This window comes from Chiloscyllium punctatum, chromosome 36, assembly GCF_047496795.1.
Source record: "Chiloscyllium punctatum isolate Juve2018m chromosome 36, sChiPun1.3, whole genome shotgun sequence".
Lineage (NCBI taxonomy): Eukaryota > Metazoa > Chordata > Chondrichthyes > Orectolobiformes > Hemiscylliidae > Chiloscyllium > Chiloscyllium punctatum.
In genome coordinates, this window is record NC_092774.1 from 67,343,859 (window position 1) to 67,365,287 (window position 21,429).

Consider the following 21,429-nt stretch of genomic DNA (forward strand, 5'->3'; position numbering starts at 1 on the left):
TGTGGAGCAACTGGTCCGTCAGCAGGGCAGAGGAATCACTGAAGGCCTTCCCACACTCAGGGCAGCAGAAGGGCCTCTTCCCCTCTGTGGACCCATTGGTGCTTCAGAACCCTTTCAAATTTCACAATATCCTTCTCATTGGAGGGACACCAGAATTGCACACAATATTCTAAAAGTGGTCTCACCAATGTCCTGTACAGCCACAACATAACTTCGCAACTCCAATTCAGGCAGCATCCAAGCAGCTTCGAAATCGACGTTTCGGGCAAAAGTCCTTCGTCAGGAACAAAGGCAGTGAGCCTGAAGCATGGAGAGATAAGCTTATCTCTCCATGCTTCAGGCTCACTGCCTTTATTCCTGACGAAGGGCTTTTGCCCGAAACGTCGATTTCGAAGCTACTTGGATGCTGCCTGAACTGCTGTGCTCTTCCAGCACCACTAATCCAGAATCTGGTTTCCAGCATCTGCAGTCATTGTTTTTACCTTCCCAACTCCAATACTCAGTCAGAGGATTGGGAACGCTTTGGGAACGCTTTCAAAACCCACAAAAAACAAACAGGAAAGAATGAAGGGACAAACCGAATTTTTGAGAGTGAGCTTGGAAGCATCACTGAGAAATCGGCGGAATGGGTTTATTGGGGACGGGTTCTCCTTAAATATATTATATACGTATTTCTCTTGTGGTCTTCGTAGTTTCTCTGTGCTGCAGTGTGGACCGACTCGTTGAAATAATGTCCTGTTGAATCTTCGTTTGTGGGTGTTGGGATGATTGCTTCCGTGGTGAAGTATTTGTGTGTGTTGTTTTTCTGTCGACGCTAGTTTGAAGTTCCCCATTGACTGTTCGCTCTACTGTGACATCTAGAAATGGCACTGTGTGAATTTTCTCCTCCAATTCAAACCAGGAGCCCCCATCAGACCCAAAGTCTCACCACTTGGTACACCAATATACCGACTAGTCAGTGGCTCGTTGAAATAATGTCCTGATGCAGCTTCGTTTGTGGGTGTTGGGATGATTGCTTCTGTGGTTAAGTATTTGGTTTGTGAGTGTTGGTTTTCTGTAGATGCTAGTTTGAAGTTCCCCATTGACTGTTCGCTCTACTGTGACATCTAAGAATGCAGTTTATTGTTGTTCTCCTCTTTTTCAAACTAGGAGCCCCCCTCAGGCCATCGTCTCACTACTTGGAACACCAATATACAGACTAGTCAAAGGCCTCCACTGAGGACTAAAACACCAAGTCGAAGATTCACTCCACTCCATTTACTCCATCCAAGAATTCCCGAACACCAAAGACACTAAGATAGAAGAGGATGGAATAATGTTGTCCTTTGACATAACAGCCCTGTTCACAACCATTAACATCAACGTCGCCAAAGAAAACTGAAGACACTACTCGAAGAACTAAAGACAAAAACACAGAACCAACTTCAGCAGCAAAGATAACACTGTCAACCTCGTGGAACTGTGCCTTACCACCCACTTCATATTCAGTAACAAGCCCTACAAACAAATCAACGAAACGCCCATGAAACACTTCTGTCATCAAAAAATGAAACAAATTAGAGGAAACGTACAACACCATCAACAATCTCCTTCCTGGCATAAAATTCACAAAAGAGGAGAACAACAACAAAATGCCATTTCTGGATGTCACAGTAGACCGAACAGTCAATGATAAATTCAAAACAGCCTCTGCAGGAAAGCAACACACACGAACCAAGTACTTAGCTACAGAAGTAATCATCCCTACACCTACAAACAAATCTGAACGAGGGTACTATTCCAACGAACCACAACACAGTGCAGCACCCAGTGACGACGAAGACCAAAAAGTAACTCTACAGCGCATTTAAGGAGAATGGGCAGCCCACAAAATACACTGCAAATTGCTTCCCTAACCGGGAATCGATCCCGGGCCGCGGCGGTGAAAGTGCCGAATCCTAACCACTAGACCACCAGGGAGATAGCAGTGAGGTTTGACAGCTCTACTGAAAATTGCTTCCCTGCCCGGAAATCGAACCCGGGTCACGGGAGTTCGAAGGCTTCCACCAAAGTTGTTTCTTGTATCCATTGCTCCCGATGCGGTCTCCTCTACATTGGGGAGGTTGGAGCCCCGTCGCAGAATCAAGTCAAAGCGTTTGAGGGAACATCTCCAGGACACCCGCAATAATCAACCCCATCGCCCTGTTGCCCAACATTTCAACCTCCCCTCCCACTCTGCCAGGGACATGCAGGACCTGGGCCTCCTCCATCGCACCTCCCTCCCCACCCGATGTCTGGGGGAAGAACGCCCCAACTTCTGCCTCGGATACGTTCAACCCCAGGACATCGATGTGGACTGCACCAGTTTCCTCATTTCCACTCCCCCCACCTTAGCTGAGTTCCAACCTTCCATCTGAGCACTGTCCTCATGACCTGTCAATCTCCCTTCCCACCTATCCGCTCCACCCTCCTCTCTGACCTGTCACCTACGTCCCCAACCCCATTCACCTATTGTACTCTTTGCTACCTTTGGCTCAGCACCCCCCAATTTATCTCGCCACCCCTGGAAGCGTCCTGCTTCTATTCCTGATGAAGGGCTTTTGCCCGAAACGTCGATTTTCCTGCTCCTCGGAAGTTGTCTGACCTGCTGTGCTTTTCCAGCACCACTCTGATCTAAACTCTGGTTTGCAGCATCTACAGTCCTCACTTTTGCCTACCCAATAAACCCAGTGTGCCGATTTCACATCAACAAACAGACACAAGTAGACACAACGTCCACAGAAACCCTAGCACATTACTTTACATTAAAGACATCTGGGAAATGATGTCCAGACAAATCAAACCTCTCAGCATCATGGTAGCCTACAAACCTACCAACACACTTAAACAGCGGCTAATGAACCTGAAATACCCGATACAAACAACCAGCAAACGAATGTTATTTACAAAATACCATACAAGGAAATATATACATGAACTCTGCCACACAGGTGTCTCTGGCAAGAAATGCTGGGATGAGATAAGGAAGATTTTTTTCAGCCAAAACGAGTCGGCACTGACTGGACATCAGTTTTCTTATTTCCTGAAGATTTACAAAGCTGAGACTGGGTTTTGGTGTTTGTTTCCTTTCCACTCCCAGGAGCCGCATTGGTTGGGGCGGTGTGTTGGGGAAAGTGAAATGTGCCCGTGAGCAGCGTGTGGGGCTATTTCAGCTTCTCCTCCTCTGACAGCGCTATGACTTGACTCTGATGTTCTCAGGCATATTTCCTGACGCGAGACATTGAAAAGAGTCTCGTTCCTGCAGATCGGGAATTCAAACCGTGTGCCGGCTTCAGGACAATGAGAAAGATTAATTGGGGTGTGTGAAGAAGCTGTGAGCTGCATTTCAAACAGGTAGGTGGAGTCAGATGCGTCATCCATTGCGCCCCTGGCACTGTGCGTATCTAACGCCACCATGCTGCAGAGTTCTGACGTTAACACGGACATGCGCAGCAATGGGAACATTCACAAGAGGAACAGCCAAAGATAATCACCGTCACTGCTTCCCTTCCATAGTCCCAACTTTGTGAAGCAGTATCTTTCACTGGTAAATAAAACACCTTTATCCTCAGGTGCCTGCTTAACTTCGATCACGACTTCACGCCCCTCACTGTTCTAGTCTCATTTCCAAACTCTTGGCTCATCGCCTCAATATCAGCTCTGTGGGTATCTGCTTGTTCCACCCTGACAGGCAGTGGGCTACAGATTCCCGACCAGTGCCAATGTGATTGAAATATTTCAACCCGTCCACTGATTGCATTTAAAAAAAAACCGTGGAGCAATCTCCCTTTTCTTTTGATGTCGTTTCTCAACTGTAGTCGGCAGGGTTCACACCTGCGTGTGGGAACCGCAATGGATTTCATGTCCATCGCATTCACCACTCGGCCCATCAATACAGAACCACACTGACAGCTTCATTTCCCAGGTCTATCTGCCTGTGGAGCTGCGAAAGAGTAAATCATTGCTGAGTTTGTTTGAATCCAATCACTTCACAGGTTTCGAAAGGGTTAAATATCTGCAAATGGCGAGTCTGGGTGTTTCATCCCGAAAGATGAAATGGACGTTCAGTCAAAAACAGAAATTGCAGGAGCAACTCAGCAGGTCAGGCAGCATCTGTGGAAAGAGAATCAGAGACAATATTTCAGAACTCGTTTTTTACCTCATCCAAGTACAGCCAAACCTGCTGAGTTTTTCCAGCAGTTTCGCTTTCTGTCTCGGATTCTCAGCATCCGCAGTCCCTTACGTTAGAAATTCAATAAATTCAGAAACCCCTTTGTGCTGCCTCAGTGGAAAAGATTTCCGTTTGGGAAACATTTTCCTGAAACCATGAAAAACGTGCACATTCGCAGCCAAGAAAGCGGTAGGAGCGAGAACAAGAAGCACTCCGTCCCTGGGTGGTCTCGAACCACCAACTTTTCGGTTAACAGCCGAACGCGCTGACCAATTGCGCCACAGAGACAAGTCCCAGCGCGACCGGCAAAGTGTCTTTGAGAAACCTACTATTCAATTCATAATTCAACCCGCCTCGCCCAAAATTACCATTATCTTCTATCAGTTTTAATTTTCCATAATAAAGCCTTGGACATTCATTATGGAGACATGGGGACAGTCTGATCCCACCATCTGCAGGCACATCCATGACACTCGGAACGAGCTCTCCTACACCGGGGCCATCGCCCTCCAAGCCTTTCAGTGATTTTGCCTCTTCCCGAATTTTCTCATTGGCCCCGAGCCGAGAATGGGTTTGACTTCCTGATGTGCAGAGAATTCTTTCAATGTCTCGGGTCAGTTCATCTCCGGAGAATATCAGAGTCAATCAGCCTCTTAAACAAGGGGACGGTGTCTGGACTGTCTCTGCTCAGTCGGACAGTTCATCCTTCATTCTCCTCGAATTCCACTTCCCAAAGAGTTTCTAAAGATTCACAAAGCTGGAGACTGGGATTTGTGTTTTACTTCCTGAACATTTTCCCACCTGCTAACTGAAAATATTTTGCCAAAACCTCTTCCCCATTGTAACACATGCATCATGTTCAGGGATGAGCAATTTCCATTTTGTGGAGACATTCCCAAGTTTGGGAATGCTCTCTTTGGAGCAAAGATGGTTAACTGGAGATTTCCAGGGGTTTTTGTCAATGTTGGGAGAAGACGTGGTGTTTTCGCTGCTCGTTGGATGCTGCCTGAACTGCTGTGCTCTTCCAGCACCACTAATCCAGTGTTTGGTTTTCAGCATCTGCAGTCATTGTTTTTACCTTGTTGATTTTAACCCTACTGCGAATCCTCTTGCAAGGATGCCTGCCTTGAAGAAGTTTTCCTCCTCTCTCTACAAGAATCTCAGGGAGTCCCTCTCCCACTGCAACTCCCAGGTCATTTCCTCTGCTCTGAAGCTCTTCAACCATGTTATGAAACAAACTCGGTACCACAGCCACATTTGCCTAGTTTCAAACTTCCAGCTCAGTTACTGTCTCCTTGACTTGTCCGACCTGCCTATCTTCTTTTCCACCTATCCACTCCACCCTCTCCTCCTTGACCTATCACCTTCATCTCCTCCCCCACTCACCCATTGTACTCTATGCTACTCTCTCCCCATCCCCACCCTCCTCTAGCTTATCTCTCCATGCTTCAGGCTCACTGCCTTTATTCCTGATGAAGGGCTTTTGCCCGAAACGTCGATTTCGCTGCTCGTTGGATGCTGCCTGAACTGCTGTGCTCTACCAGCACCACTAATCCAGTATTTGGTTTTCAGCATCTGCAGTCATCGTTTTTACCTTAATGATCAGAAGAACCTATTGCCACTGACTAGGGTCAGTTACCAGAGGACAGGGATTGCAGTTCTTTAATGGAAAGCAGCATTTGTGTAGAACAAACACAGCGAATACTGCAGAAAGCCAACGGGTCGAGTAGAATCAGTGGAAAGGTAAACAGAGCCGACGTTTTGAGTGTGCTACGGTTTTTGTTCAGAACTCAGTCTTTTGCCTCTTCCCGAAGTTGGTCCAGGTCTGTGTCTCAATTGGCAAACACATGGCAAGTGCAGTGACGCAATGTGAAATTATAGCCTTTGCTGTTTAAAAAAAAAGCAGTGCATTGTTGAAATGGTGATATATTGGAATGTGGAGAAAGTGAGGACTGGAGGTGAAAGTCGAAAGATGTGGCACTGGAAAAGCACAACAGGTCAGGCAGCATCTGAGGAGCAGGACAGGGGACGTTTCGGGCACAAGCCCTTCATCAGGAATGATGTATGGATGTACTAAGGTGTCTCAGAGTCCCTCCACACCAGTCAATGCCAGTTGTCGGGCAGATGCAGTAGGCAATGAGCGAGGCAAGTGATATATTACGAAGAGGAATTGAGTTCAGAAGTGGGGTCATTGAACATATTCAAGGCTAAGTTCATCTGAGTTTTGAACAACAAAGAAGTGGATGCTTATCGGGGGAGGTAAGAAAATGGTTTTAAGACCAGTACAGGTCATTCACAGAGTCTGACAGCACTGAACAGACCCTTCATCCAACTAGTCCGTGCTGAGTATGTTCTCAAACTAAACTCGGCCCACCTCCCAGTGTTTGGCCCATAAACCTTCGAAAGTTTCGTATTCATGTACTTATCCAAATATCTTTTAAACGTTGTAACTGTACATGTATAAAATCATGAGGGGCATGGATAGGATTAATAGACAAAGTCTTTTCCGGGGGTGGGTGAGTCCAGACCGAGAAGGCATGGGTTTCGTGTTAGAGGGGAAAGATACAAAAGAGACCGAAGGGGCAACTTTTTCACGCAGAGGTTTTTAAGTTTATTGAATGGTCTGCCAGAGGAAGTGGTGAAAGCTAGTACGATTGCAAGATTTAAAATGCATTTGGGTAGGTGTCTGAATAGGAAGGGTTTGGAGGGATATGGGGCCGTGTGCTGTCAGGTGGGACTAGATTGGGTTGGGATAGTTGGTCGGCATGGACAAGTTGGACCAAACAGTCTGTTTCTGTGCTGTACATCTCTATCTCAATGTTCAACATACTCAGTGACCTGGCCTCCACAGTTTTCTGTGACAATGAATTCCATAGATTCACCACTCTCTGGCTAAAGAAATTGCTCCTAATCTCCATTCTCCCTTTATGCTTAGGCTATGCCCATGGGTATTAGTCTCTCCTCCCAATGAAACATCTTCCCAATGTCCACTCTGTTCAGGCCGTTCAATGTTCTGTACGGTTCAGTTAGATCCCCCTTGAATGTGGGCCTGTTAATCAGCATGAACCAAACCCTTCAGAATGAGGACATCCGTGATTAGACTCAACAAAGTGAGAATGGAGGGTGAAAGCGTGGGATGGAGATTTTCAGCTTTTAGGGAATAAGGTAGGAAAGAAAGTTTAATATAAATTATAATTTATATTACAATTTGTAATTGTGGGCGGCACGGTGGCACAGTGGTTAGCACTGCTGCCTCACAGCACCTGAGACCCGGGTTCAATTCTCGCCTCAGGCGACTGACTGTGTGGAGTTTGCACGTTCTCCCCGTGTCTGCGTGGGTCCCCTCCGGGTGCTCCGGTTTCCTCCCACAGTCCAACGATGTGCAGGCCAGGTCAATTGCCCATAGTGTAAGGTGGGGGGCAAATTGATCATAATTGATCAGATGAGCCGGTGGGCCAAGGAGTAGTGGATGGAGTTTAATTTAGACAAATATGAGCTGTTGCATTTTGATGAGGCAACTCAGGGCAGTACCAATGTGGTTAATGGTCAATTAATGGAATTCTGTGCTCAAGGAAGCAGTAGAGGCAGCTTCATTAAGACACTGTTGGATGGGCTTTTGCGTGGTAGGGCAATTAAGGGTAGTTGCGATGATGCAACTTGGAGGAGCTGAGACGATTGATCGATCCGCCATGATTTTAATGAATGGCGGAGCAGGGTCAATGGGCCAAATGGCCTACTCCTTCTATTACTTTGAAACGATAACCCTGCGTTTACCATGGCCAACCCACCTAACCTGCACATCCCTAAACACTGGGCAATTTAGCATAGCCAATCCAAATCAAGGCCAGTGAGCAATGCAGTGATGTGGAAACCAAACACCAGAGAATGATAGAAAGGGACAAGAAGAATAAATGTACTAGCAATCAAAACTGGATTGTAACCATCACAAAAAATAAGACTAAAAGCTCAGTATATGAATGTGTGCTGCATTGTAACAAAAGCGAATTAATTGACTGCACACATTGTAGAGAACAATTATGATCTGAGACTCCTTACAGAGATATGGCTTCAGAATGACAAGGATTGGATCCGGAATATCGAGGGGATACGTGGCATTCAAGTCGAGTGAGAGGCTCAGTAAAGGTAGAGGGTGGTCACTGCTAATCAAAGCACTGATAGCATGGTAGTCTGGTGTCAGCTCGGATTTCAGGTCCTGATTTCTCTGTCCTCTGGTCTCCCTGTTCCCACAGTGTTAAATGTTGTCTGTTCTCAGCTCTGCTCGATTTCTGTTGAAGCTTTGACCCCCTTTTACACCTTCTGGAGCAATAAAATATTCTGAGCCTCCTGGAAATGACACCTTATCTATACCCTTTCTGATTTTAAAAATCTCTATAAGGTTAACTGTCAACTTCCTCGGCTCCATTGGAAAAATGTCCCAGATTCTTCTTAACTCAAACCCGCCATTCCCTGCAACACGCTGGTAATGTCGCGAATAGGGAATTGTATCAAATCACATAAATGTACTGTCTGAAACAATCTAGCTGTGTTCTGGCCTAAGATATTGTGAGTCCCTGGTGTAAGTAATTACGAATGCAATAATTTTGGTCACAGAATTGAACAATCATTTTGCCACAAAGGGGTCTTCTTTGATAAGGAGGTTTGGTCATTTCTAGGGTAAGTGAACAGTTTGTAGATCAGGGAGATGAAGTTCCAGACACTTGGGAAGGGCAAGAAATGAATTTGATAAATAAGACAAAGAACTGTGGATGCTGGAAATCTGAAACAAAAACTGAGAACACGGGAAAAACTCAGCAGGACTGGAAGCATCTGTGGAGAGAAAGCAGAGTTAAAGTTTCGAGTCCAACAAGTCTTCTTCAGGATTCTGAAATAGTTTGTGAGAACCCCTTAAGTCATCTGCCCAGCTTTAAGACCATAATACACAGGAGTAGGATGAGGCCATTTGGCCCATCGAGTCTGCTCCACCAGTCGATCATGGCTGATACGTTTCTCCATCCCATTCTGCTGCCCTCTCCTCATAACCCTTGACCCCTTACTAATCAAGAACCTATCTCTGTCTTAAATGCCCTCAATGACTTGGCATCCTCAACCCTTCTCCGAGTGGAAACATCATCTCCACGTCCACACTGTCCAGGCATAGAGTAGCACAGCGCTGCCTGACCCACTGTGATCTCCAGCATTTGTTGTTTTCAGGAAGGATTCCAGCATCTCCAACAACGCGCTTCTAAATTTTGTGCCCAGTTGGTTAGCTCTCCCTGGATCCCGTGAGATTTAACCTTTCACAACAATCCACTGTGTGGTACAATTAACAAAGTTCCCAGGCCCCACCTCTTTCTGCACACATGGGCAGCACGATGAATCAGTGGTTCGCATTGCTGCCTTACAGCGCCAGGGATCCACTTTCGATTCCAGCCTTGGGGCGACTCTCTGTGTGGAGTTTGCACATTCTCTCTGCCGGGTCTGCTGGGTTTCACCCGGGTGCTCTGGTTTCCTCTAACATCTAAAGGTGTGCAGTTTCGGGAGAAGTGGCCATACTAAATGGGCCCATAGTGTGCAGGAAGTGTAGTGGAATGGGATAGGGGAATGTGTCCATGTGAGTTACGCTTTGGATGGTCGGTGTGGACTTGTTGGGCTGAATGGCGTGTTTCCACATTGCAGGAATTCTACGTGGCATTCCCCCAACTCCAGAGTCTCAGCACTCTTGGCTTTTCCCATGGTCAGTGTGGGGGAGGGAAACAATGTTTTACACGGGAGTAAGGTTCTGTGAGTGTGAAGCTAAAAGGAAACGCAGTGCATTGCTTGAGCTGTTTTCCCCGGTATACCAGAGGCTGAGGGGTGATCTTACAGACGTTTATAGAATCATGAGAGGCATAGACAGGGTAAATAGACAAGGTAATTTCCCTGGGATGGGAGAACTCCAGAACAGGAGGATAATATGTTTGAGGTGAGGGAGGCAAGTGTAAGGAATGATCTGCCGGAGGGAGTGATGGATGTTGGTCCAATTATAACATTTAAAAGGCATCTGTATGGGTATATGAATAGGAAGAGTTCAGAGGGATATGGGCCAAGTGCTGGTAAATGAGACGAGATTAATTTAGGCTATCTGGTCGGCACGGATGAGTTGGACTGAAGGACCTGTGCTGTGCTGTGTATCTCTGTGACTCTGGCTTACCCGTAATGTTTGCCATGCCTGTATGTTCAGCTTCTGTCTGGTGTCGGTGTCAATGCCTTGATATCTCATTTCCTCCATCTCCCCACTTCCACCTCCCCAGATGTTAACCATTTCGTGTCTGGTTGTTTCTCAAGAAGCTGCATTGAAGGTTCATTCTGAATTAACACTTTTTTGTGCTTCCCAAAATCAGACTTACTCACTCCTAGATGTCATGAAAGATACTAACTTTCAGGTGGAGGTATCCAAAATTCAGAGGTGTCTGTCTTGATGTTTTCATTTTTCGGTGTCTGTAAGGTCCTGTATCGTGAGAATTAGTTTGAGCGGAGTGAGAATAGAGGGGTGAGAGGGGGTGGGATGGTGCTTTCAATTTTGTGGAAAAAGAATAGAATGTTTTGCAGAAAGTAGAATTACTTGTTTGGAATTTCTAACCTGGACTGACAGTAATGACTTTTGTCATCTCTTTTTACAGATTATTTGAAGATCTGAAGACGGACGTTTCAATATCAATAGATGAAGAACTTTGCCTGAAACATTGACTCTGCTGCTCCTCAGATGCTGCCTGATCTGCTGTGCTTTGACTCTGACTCTCCAGCATTTGCAGTCCTCAATTTCACGTCAATGTCTGGCAGTCACTGAATCCATCGGGACTATAACAATTTTCGACTCTGATTCTGTGAGAAGGAACCAAGCTTTTTGGTTCCTCTTTCAGTCCGTTTTCAGCATCAGTGAGACTGGATGAGAGACCCGACTGTTGCAGCACTCTGATTGTGGAGCCAGTAAAAGTTATACAGACTGGGAATAGAGAATTCACGGCAGAGAGGTGCTGTACTCGCGTTTGTGTGCAGCTGAAGCTTCGGTCATGGAGAAACCCAAGGAATCCCGTCCCGTGGAGAAACCATGAAATTGTGGCGACTGTGGGAAAGGCTTCCGTTTCCCATCTGACCTGGAGACTCATGGGCGCAGTAACACCGGAGTGAGACTGTTCTCCTGCCCTGAGTGCGGGAAGACCTTCAGCAATTCCTCTGTACTGCAGAGGCACCAGGGGGTCCACACAGGCGAGAGGCCATTCTCCTGCCCCGAATGCGGGAAGGCCTTCAGCTATTCCTCCGTCCTACTGACCCACCGCCGGGTCCACATATCAGAGAAGCCCTTCGGCTGCTCCAAGTACCGGAAGGCCTTCAGCGATACCTCTGCCCTGCTATGGCAACAGCGGATCCACACCGTGGAGAGCTCGTTCTCCTGCCTCAAGTGCGGGAAGGGCTTTACTCAGGCATCCCACCTTAGGGTGCATACGGGGGAGAGGCCCTTCCCCTGCCCAGAGTGCGGGAAGGCCTTCAGCAATTCCTCCCAACTGCTGAGGCACAGGTGGGGCCAGACCGGGGAGAGGCCGTTCACCTGCCCCGAGTGGAAGCGGAGGTTCTCATCATTCTGCACCTTGCAGAAGCACCAGCGGGCACACCAGTGCTCCCAAAAATCTGATTCTGCTGGTGAAGCTGCTGTTGTCCACTGCGAGGACTGAACCCCTGCACATTCTGACATTGCTTATAAAGGGAGAGTCGGTCGGATTTTTTTTGTTTTATGCCGTCGTGCTCCCCCACCCCTGCAAATTTGCTTCCAGTGGGCGCTGCTGCTCGTTGATACCAGGAGCTGTTCTCTCTAGATTCTACTGTCCAGTTAAAGCATTGTTGGCTCTCTCTGGGAATGAGTCCCAGCCTGTAAAAAATGGCTGAACACTGAGGTGTTCAGCAGTGAATTTTAAATTAGATTTACAGTTACGTGTCTGTGAAACAGTCATAGTCCAAAGATTGCACAAAGGCTTGGCAATCCATGTTGGAAACTGTTTGCTTGAATTGGTAAGTTTAAAAAAAATATATTTCTTAACTTGCCGCTTAAGTTTCAGTCTCTGAGATGGTGGGGGACTTGATCAAAGGGTTTAAATCAGTGGTATTAATTAGATTATCTTCTTTAACTTTGCCCGAGCAAACTTCCCATATTTATAATTATTGGTTGTTGTTTAAATTATAATGTAGTTGTGCAAGATCTGTTCCTCATCAAGTCTGGTCCGGAACAGTTGAGAAATTGAGGAACATTGCATGTTTAAATTTCACTGTGTTGTGAATCTAGTGACAGTGACATTCATTTGTATTGGGTTGCTTAACCTTAGTTGTAGTGTCTCCCACTCCAACTATTCACTATGGTAGTGAGTTCCGCAGTCTCACCACACTCTGGGGATTTTCATGAAATCTTTAGTATAGAATTTTAAGGGAAAATGTTGACGAGGGCAGAATATAGGGTCTTAACTGCAAAAGCCAGGAAGACATTCGACAAAGTAAAAACATGACAATGTAGAGACAAATAAATAACTTTGACAGCAATGAGGAGGTCACACGACAGAGTTCACGATAATGGTCATGACTAAAAGCAAAAGTACTCTGCAGATATTGGATATTGTAATTAAGCAAGTTTCTAGATGCTGTAGTTGGTTGAATACGATAATAAGAGATAAATTAACCAAAACCAATCATGTAATTTGATGTCGGTAACCATAAAGCAAGTGCATACTATTGATTGATATAGGCCAATTGCGTGCAAATAGGCCATTCAGGCCATCGAGTCAACATTGACTGACCGTCCCACCCAGACCTAGTTCGTTACCCTATCCCTGTAACCCTTCATCTCCCATGGTCAATCCACCCTCAACTGCACATCCTTTTGACTGTGGGAGGAGTCCAGAGCACCAGAGGAAGACCACGCAGACAGAAGGGGAGAATGTGCAAACTCCACACAGACAGTCGGCCCGAGGGTGGGATCAAACCCAGGTCACTGATGCCGTGAGGCAGCAGTGCTAACCACCGTGCCACCACCACATGCTGCTCTCTAAAGAAGTGAATTTCAAAGACTCGAGAACACTTGAGAGAAAAACAAAACTCTCCTCTCTTAAATGAGAGACTAGTCTCCGGCTAGAATTGAGTTGACATTACATTTACATTAAGTCCTCTCCAGATGTTATACAGCTCCATCGGATCATCTGTTTCTTCTAAACTCAAACTGATACAAGCCCAGCCTGACATCCCCTTGTCCCCGATTATAAGTTGAGTAAATGAGCGATCCTCGACCTCACTGGCATGACAAAGGATCCCCTCAATCCAAGTTGACCTTAACTGTCCAACCTCTTGACCCCTACGCCACAATGTGTTCAGCCGCAACTCAGCCCTGAACGAGAGCAGAGGAACTGAATAGACAGCAGTGAGGTGGACATTGCATTCCCAGAGAATATTGTTCAAGTGTGATATTTGTTCAGCTCACATTCGGGTCACTGCAGGGACTATGTCTCCTGTCATTTAAATGTCTTTGATCCCAAGAACAGTCTAGTTTTGTTGTACATTGTGTGTGTTTTATCTGTGTTTCACTGCATGATTTTCTGTTGCTGTCATTCCCATTAGGATGTGTGAATTCAGTACCAGATAATAATCTCAGTTCTGAATTTTCGTTGAGGATTGGTGTAGAACGGACTAAGTGTCAGTCAGAACGGAAGAAGCTCTACTGCTTATGAAACCCTTTGCTGTCCTTCTCCTGGGACTTTATGAATGGGGAAGTATGGAGCAAGTTTTACTCTGTATCTAACCCAATGTTGTGTCTGTCTTGGCAGTGTTTGTCGGGGACAGTGTTGAGGTAGCTTCACTTGTAATTGAAGAGTAGAGGAAGCTTTATTTTGATTGTCATCCCATGCTGTCCTTGTCCTGGGAGGTTTAGATGGCATCTATCATTGAAGTGAGTGCAGACTTGGCTGTGGGTGTGGAGGGTACTTCTACCTGAGCACAACCATCTTTGAGATTGCTGTGCTGATCAAGACAATCTCAGACACCTTCATGCACTTTTCCAACCAACCACAGGGTGGTTAAGGATGGGTATAAATGCTGCATTGCCAGCGATGCCCATGCCCCATGCATGAATAAATAGTTTAAAAGTTACATTCACGTTCCAAACCCTCTAATGTATAATTACTTACATGGAAAATTCCTGTCTGTTTGTAATTTCATTTTAAAACATAGGAATGTGTCAACCATGTAGAAATATAATAAGAAGAACAAATGGAGAATTTAACAGGTAATGAGCAGGACCAGAATGCTGAATCAGCCTGACCCCCAAGGCTGAGAGAGTTCACCCAGATGTTGAAGTTACACCAATGCCTTTTACTCTTGCAGCTTCCCCAAAAGTTTGTCCCTGATGTAAGATCATTCAATGACCCGAAGTACGAACTATTTTTATCTCCATAGCCGGTGCCATACTTGCTGAGTAACTCCAGCCCTTCTGCTCTACCCTTTTATGGGATTTGAGCTTCCCTAAGTCAGTGTAATGAAGAACTGCAGATGATGGAGATCTGAAACACAAAAATGAGTCAAATGCTGGAGAAACTAGAGAGAGAAGCAGAGTTAGCATTTCAAGTGTTGTGACCCTTCTTCACAACTGTTCTGGACTCAAGCCAGGATATTGTCTCTGTTTCTTTCTCTCTCTCTCCACCAGTGTTGCCAGACTGGCAATTGACGTCAGTGCCATCGATACCATACTGAGACTAACTTTGTGTTCCCCATTTATAATTTGAATTATTCACATCTTACCTCTTGCTGTGGTGGGATTGGAACTCATGTTCCCTGGATTACTCATCCTGTGACATTATGACTACACTGTTGTTTCCCGTTCTTTGCTATTTTGTGTTTGTTGTTCACGTCTTTGTCCTCTGATGTTTGGGAAATTGAAACTGTTTAAAAGATTTCCCTAAACCTGTCCCTTTGACCAAGTCTTTGGTCACCTGTCCTAATCTGTGCTCCGGTCTTGTGATTTTTAAAGGAATTCTCATTATGTTCATGTGAAGCACTTTGAGATAGTTAACTGTACCCACAGGTATTATTTGAATGCAGCTTGTGTCCCTATCTTAATATCTGAAAGTACAGGGTCATATTTTAAATGTAGAAGACAAAAATGAGGATGATTTCTTTTCTTTCTGAGGGTTGTGTGTCTTCTTCAAAAGGCAGTGGATTCAAAATCTTTAAGGCAGAGGTAGATGGGTTCTTGATCACCAAGTGGATGAAAGATTGTCGGGGAAGTGTTGGAATGTAGAGTTGAGGTTGAATTCAGATCAGCCATGATATTATTGAATGCTGCAGCAGGCTCGAAGTGCCGAGTGGCCTACTCCCGCCCATTATATGTTTGTATCAAGCAGTCTGTGTCTCCCCTCTTACAGCTATGAACTGGGTAATTCCGTTCCAATATTGCCCCTTGTACTCAGTTAATTTCACACCGATGGCCCCCAATTGGGAGCAGGTACATTGTAGCAATTGCACTATTTCTTGTGTTAATTTTGTTGCTTCTTACTCAGTGTTGCTGAGAATCTTCTAAATAAAAACCAAAACACTTCTATTATTATCGCACCAATGGAAGTGTTGGTTTGGATGCAACATTGTTGAATTAGCCATTCCCATCTTTTCCAGAATTCTGTGTTTAAAGCCCTCGAGTCTGGTTTCTACCCCTGAAACAGTTCTTATGAAGGTCATGTTTGACATCCTTTGTAACGGTGACAGGGATGAACATTCCCTCGTCGACCTGCGGACAGCCTTGAACAGAGTTAATGACAGTACTGACCCTCTCCAGCATCACTCTATCCTCTGGGAGGGTCTGCTTTTAGCGTCTTCCGTTCTGATTTGTTTAACCGTAGCTGCTCGTGTTGGCATCTATACTAATGATATCCAACTGTGCCTGAACACCACTTCTCCCCCCCGACTCCTCTATCATTCATAATTTACCAATAATTTCATCTGAATGCCTGCCCAATTTCCAGCTTTGGATAACCATAAACATTCCCTTAGTTAAATGTTGTGAAGTGTGAAGCCATTGTTTTAGTCCCCAAGTTCGACCTGAGACCCCGTGCCCAACCCCCCCCCCCACCCCACCCCAGTAACTCTGTTGACAGCCTTCATGTCACTTTAAAACTAGGATCGAAAGATTCGTGAAGAGTTGGGGGATGAACAGTTACAGGAAAAAGGCAGGAAAGTGCATGTGGGGAATGCCAGATCACCCAGAATCCTACTGAATGGAGAAGCAGGCTCAAGGGGCTGAATGGCATATTCCTGTTCCTATTTCTTCTGGTTCCCGAGCCCTTACCTCTGATACAGGACACTGTCTTCAGTGTGTGCCATTACTGAGAGTGCTGATGTTCCCTTGTGTAATATCAACAACTTAGCAGCTGCTGAAACCTCTTGCTCCTTTGTTACCTCTAAACACAATAAGCCAATGTGTTCAGGGGAGGCGATGGCCGACTTTATTGTCACCAGACTATTCACCCAGGTAATGTTCTAGGGACTTGTGTTCAAAACCTGTCACGGCAGATGGTGGAATCTGAATTCAATATAAATCTGGAATTAAGAGTCTAATGATGAAATCGTTGTGGTTTGTTGTAAAAACTTATCTGGTTTCCTGCTGTCCGAACCTGTCTGATCAACATGTGATTCAGATCCACTGTCAGCTGGTTGAATCTTCACTGTACTTTCAATCAATACCTCCACCATAACCTCCCTACTTTTATACTCCATTTAAAGGCCAATCTCCCTTTTGCCTTCCCTATTAGTCACTGTGTTCCCAGAAGCAGGATTGTGGATCAGTTTAAAGTAGGTCCTATATCTCTGATTACATCGGTACACAAGGCAGTGAAGAAAGGTTTCAGCACACTGGCCTTCATCAGTTAGGGAATTGAGTATAGATGTTGGCAAGTTATGTTGTAGTTATACAGGACGTTGATGAGGCTGCACCTGGAATATTGTGATCAGTTTTGGTCCCCTTGGTGTTCTGACTTCTGACTTCTTCAACTCTGGGTTTGTGTTGAACTTGATGGGATACTTTGTCCAACTCAGCATGTTTAAACAGTATCTCTCAGAGGGATTCATCTGAAACTTTTCAGGAGGTGAGCTCAACAAGATTGAACTATTCAAAGCTACTTGGACTCTATTTTAAACTTACATCATGACCAGTAGTCAGAGACACGTACAGAATGGAAACAGACCCTTCGGTCCAAATTGTCCATGCTGACCTAATATCATAAACTAATCTAATCCCATTTGAAAACACCTGACCCGTGTCCTGTGGCAGCTCATTTCATATAAGTACCACCCTCTGCATGAAGAAGTTGTCCCTTTAATATATTTCGCCTCTCACCATAAACCTATGCCCTCTAGTTCTGGACTCCCCCATCCCAGGGAAAAGACCTTGTCTATTAACCTGTCCATGCCCCTCATGATTTTGTAACCTCTATTTTGTCACTCCCCTGCCTCTGATGGTTCAGTGAAAACAGTCCCAGACTATTCAGTTCCTCCCTGTAGCTCAAACCCTCCAATCCCCAGCAACATTCCCGTAAATCGTTTCTCATGGAGAAGTCAACGTTTCAGTCCTGAAGAATGGTTAATACCCAAAACGCTGACTACTCTACATCCTGGGGCTGCCTGGCTTGCTGTATTCTCCCAACATCCTGCTTGCCTACTTAGAGTTGCAACATGTAGTGGCTTAGTGTTTACCACTGCAGGCTCACCGAGCCAGGGACCCAGGTTTGATTCCAGCCTTGGGTGTTGGGTCTGTGAGGAGTTTTCATGTTCTCCCAGTGTCTGCGTGGGTTTTGTCTGGGTGGTCCTGTTTTCTTCCATAGTCCAAAGATGTTCAGGTCATGTCAATTGGTCATGCTTAATTGCCCACAGAGTTCGGTACATTACTCAGAGGGAAATGGGTCTGGATGGGTTACTCTTCGGAGGGTCGATGTGGATTTGTTGGGACAAATGGCCTGTTTCCACACTGTAGCAAACTCATCTGCACTACTTTTGTCACGAACGAATGGCTGAGTAGACTCGATGGGCCGAATGGCCTTACTTCTGGTCCGATGGTCTTTTGGTCTTACATTTCTCTGGATCATTTCATTTGGCAATGTGCAGCCCCTGGCTCAATGAGCAGCAGTATCCAATGAAAGCAAAGCTCATATGATGGTTGAACTCCTACAGTGTGGAAACAGGTCCTTCAGCCCAACACATCTGCACAGATTCTCCGAAGAGTAACCCACTCAGATCCATTTTCCTACCCTCCATAAATTGCACGCAGACCCCCACGGGTGGAAGTATTCCTGGGTTCCTGGTGCCATGAGGCAGCAGTGCTAACCGTGAGCCACCATGAGGTTGTGGTTGTGGGGGGTGGGGGAGACAATTGCAGTCCAGTAGAAAACAAAAACACTCCCACTGAACACACTGTCAGAACTGACAGAGGTTCAGTCCTTGAGGGTGACTGAAGGCAGCGTCACCGGTGGGATCTGATTGCTGGGAGCGCTGGTGCCCCCACTGGTCCTTCCACAAGTTGCAGGAAAACATGAACCTCTTCCCACACTCGGGCCAGCTGAAGGGCCTCTCCCCGGTGTGGACACACTGGTGCTTCAGCAGGGCGGAGGAATTGCTGAAGGACTTCCCGCATTCAGGGCAGCAGAAAGGCCTCCCCCCTCCGCCCCCCATCCCCCCGTGGGAACCAGCTGGTGCTTCAGCAGTGTGGAGGAGCGGGTAAAGCCCTTCCCGCACTCGGGCAGGAGAATGGCATCTCCACGGTGTGGACGGACTGGTGCATCAGCAGGGCTGAGGAATTGATGAAGGACTTCCTGCACTTCGGCAACTGAACGAACTCTCCCCCATGTGGACCCACCAATGGGCCAGCAGGTCGGAAGAAAGAGCAAAGCCCTTCCTGCACTCGGGGCAGAAGAACGGCTTCTTCTCAATATGGACCCACTGGTGTCTCAGCAGTTGGGATGAACTGCTGAAGGCCATTTCGCACTAAGGGGCCGGAGAACAGCCTTCCCCGGTGTGGACCAACTGGTGCGTCAGCAAGGCAGAGGAATCACTGAAGGCCTTCCCACACTCAGGGCAGCAGAAGGGCCTCTTCCTCTCTGTGGACCCATTGGTGCTTCAGAACCCTTTCAAATTTCACAATATCCTTCTGATAGGAGGGAGACCAGAATTGTACACAATATTCCAGAAGTGGTCTAAAAATTGTCCTGTACAGCCACAACATAACCTCCCAACTCCAATACTCAGTCAGAGGATTGCGAAAGCTTTCAAAACCCACAAAAACAAACAGGAAAGAATGGAGGGTCAAACCGAATTTTTGAGAGTCACCTTGAAAGTATCAATGAGAAATCGGCGGAGGGGGTTTATTGGGGACCCGTTCTCCTTAAATACACTATATACGTATTTCTCTTGTGCTCTTCGTAGTTTCTCTGTGCTGCAGTGTGCAGTGGCTCGTTGAAATAATCACCTGATGCAGCTTCGTTTGTGGGTGTTGGGATGATTGCTTCTGTGGTTAAGTCCTTGGTTTGGGTCTGTTGTTTTTCTGTAAATGCCAGTTTGAAGTTCCCCATTGACTGATCGCTCCACTGTGACATCAAGGAATGGCACTTTGTTGCTGTTCTCCTCCCCTTCAAACCAGGAGCCCCCCGCCAGACCATAGTCTCACCACTTGGAACACCAATATACAGACTCGTCAAAGGCCTCCACCGAAGGCTAAAACACCTAGTCGAAGATTCACTTCACTCCATTTACTCCATCCAAGAATTTCTGAACACCAAAGACACTGAGTTAGAAGAGGATGGAATAATGTTGTCCTTTGACATAACAGCCCTGTTCACATCCATTAACATCAACGTGGCCAAAGAAGACTGAAGGCACTACTCGAAGAAACAAAGACTCAAACACAGCATCAACTTCATCAGCAAAGATAGCACTGTCAAGCTCGTGGAACTGTGCCTTACCATCCACTTCATACTCAGTAACAAGCCCTACAAACAAATCAACGAAATACGCATGAAACCACCAGTATCAGGATTCCTAGCAGAAGCAATAATGCAGAGGCTCGAACAAACAGCCCTTCCAACGATCCAACCCAAACTTAGAGTCTGCTACAGCGATGACACTTTTGTCATCAAAAAATGAAACAAATTAGAGGAAACCTACAACACCATCAACAATATCCTTACTGGCATAAAATTCACAAAAGAGGAGAACAACAACAAAGTGCCATTTCTAGATGTCACAGTAGAGCGAACAGTCAATGGTAAATTCAAAACAGCGTCCACAGGAAAATAACGCACGCGAACCAAAAACTTAACGACAGAAGCAATCATCACTACACATACAAACAAATCTGAATCAGGACACTATTTCAACAAGCCACGACACACTGCAGCACCTAGGAACTTCGAAGATCAATAAACAACTGTACAGAGCATTTAAGAAGAACGTGGAACCTTTCAACTCCCTGAAAATCGTTTCCCTGACCGGGAATCGAACCCGGGCCACGGCGGTGAAAGCGCCGAATCCTAACCACTAGACCACCAGGGAAAAGCGGACGCATGCTGATAGCTCAACTGAAAATTTCTTCCCTGCCCGGAAATCGAATCCGGGCTGTGGTCGGTCGAAGGCTTTCACCAGTGTATCCAACAATGTCATTTCTTGTATCCATTGTTCCTGATGCGATCTCCTCGACATTGGGGAGACTGGAGACTCCTCGCAGAGTCAAGTCACAGCGCTTGAAGGAACATCTCCAGGACACCCGCACCAATCAACCCCATCGCCCTATGGCCCAACATTTCAAACCCCCTCCCACTCTGCCGAGGACATGCAGGTCCTGGGCCTCCTCCATCGCCGCTCCCTCCCCACTCGATGCCTGGAGGATGAACGCCTCATCTTCCGCTTGGGGTCAATTCAACCCCAGGCCATCAATGTGGACTTCATCAGATTCCTCATTTCCCCTCCCCCACATTACCTCAATTCCAACCTTCCAGCTCAGCGCTGTGCTCATGAACTCGCCTACCTGCCAATCTCCCTCCTCACCTGTCCGCTCCACCCTCCTCCCTGATCTGTCACCTCCATCCCCACCCCCATTCACCTATTGTACTTTTTGCTACCTTCGGCCCAGCACACCCCACCCCCAATTTATCTCTCCACCCTGGAGTTGTCCTGCTTCTATTCCTGGTGAAGGC

At 46.3% G+C, this 21,429-nt stretch overlaps 3 non-coding genes across 3 annotated transcripts; all 3 read right to left on the bottom strand.

The window, feature by feature from the left end:
* Window positions 1-1,887: 1,887 nt before the first annotated feature.
* On the bottom strand, window positions 1,888-1,959 carry trnae-uuc (transfer RNA glutamic acid (anticodon UUC)). The gene has a single exon. It is a non-coding gene; the product is annotated as a tRNA-Glu (tRNA).
* A 2,444-nt stretch (window positions 1,960-4,403) lies between these two features.
* Window positions 4,404-4,477, bottom strand: trnan-guu (transfer RNA asparagine (anticodon GUU)). The gene has a single exon. It is a non-coding gene; the product is annotated as a tRNA-Asn (tRNA).
* Window positions 4,478-20,716: 16,239 nt separating this feature from the next.
* On the bottom strand, window positions 20,717-20,788 carry trnae-uuc (transfer RNA glutamic acid (anticodon UUC)). Its single transcript has one exon. It is a non-coding gene; the product is annotated as a tRNA-Glu (tRNA).
* Between the last annotated feature and the right edge of the window lie 641 nt (window positions 20,789-21,429).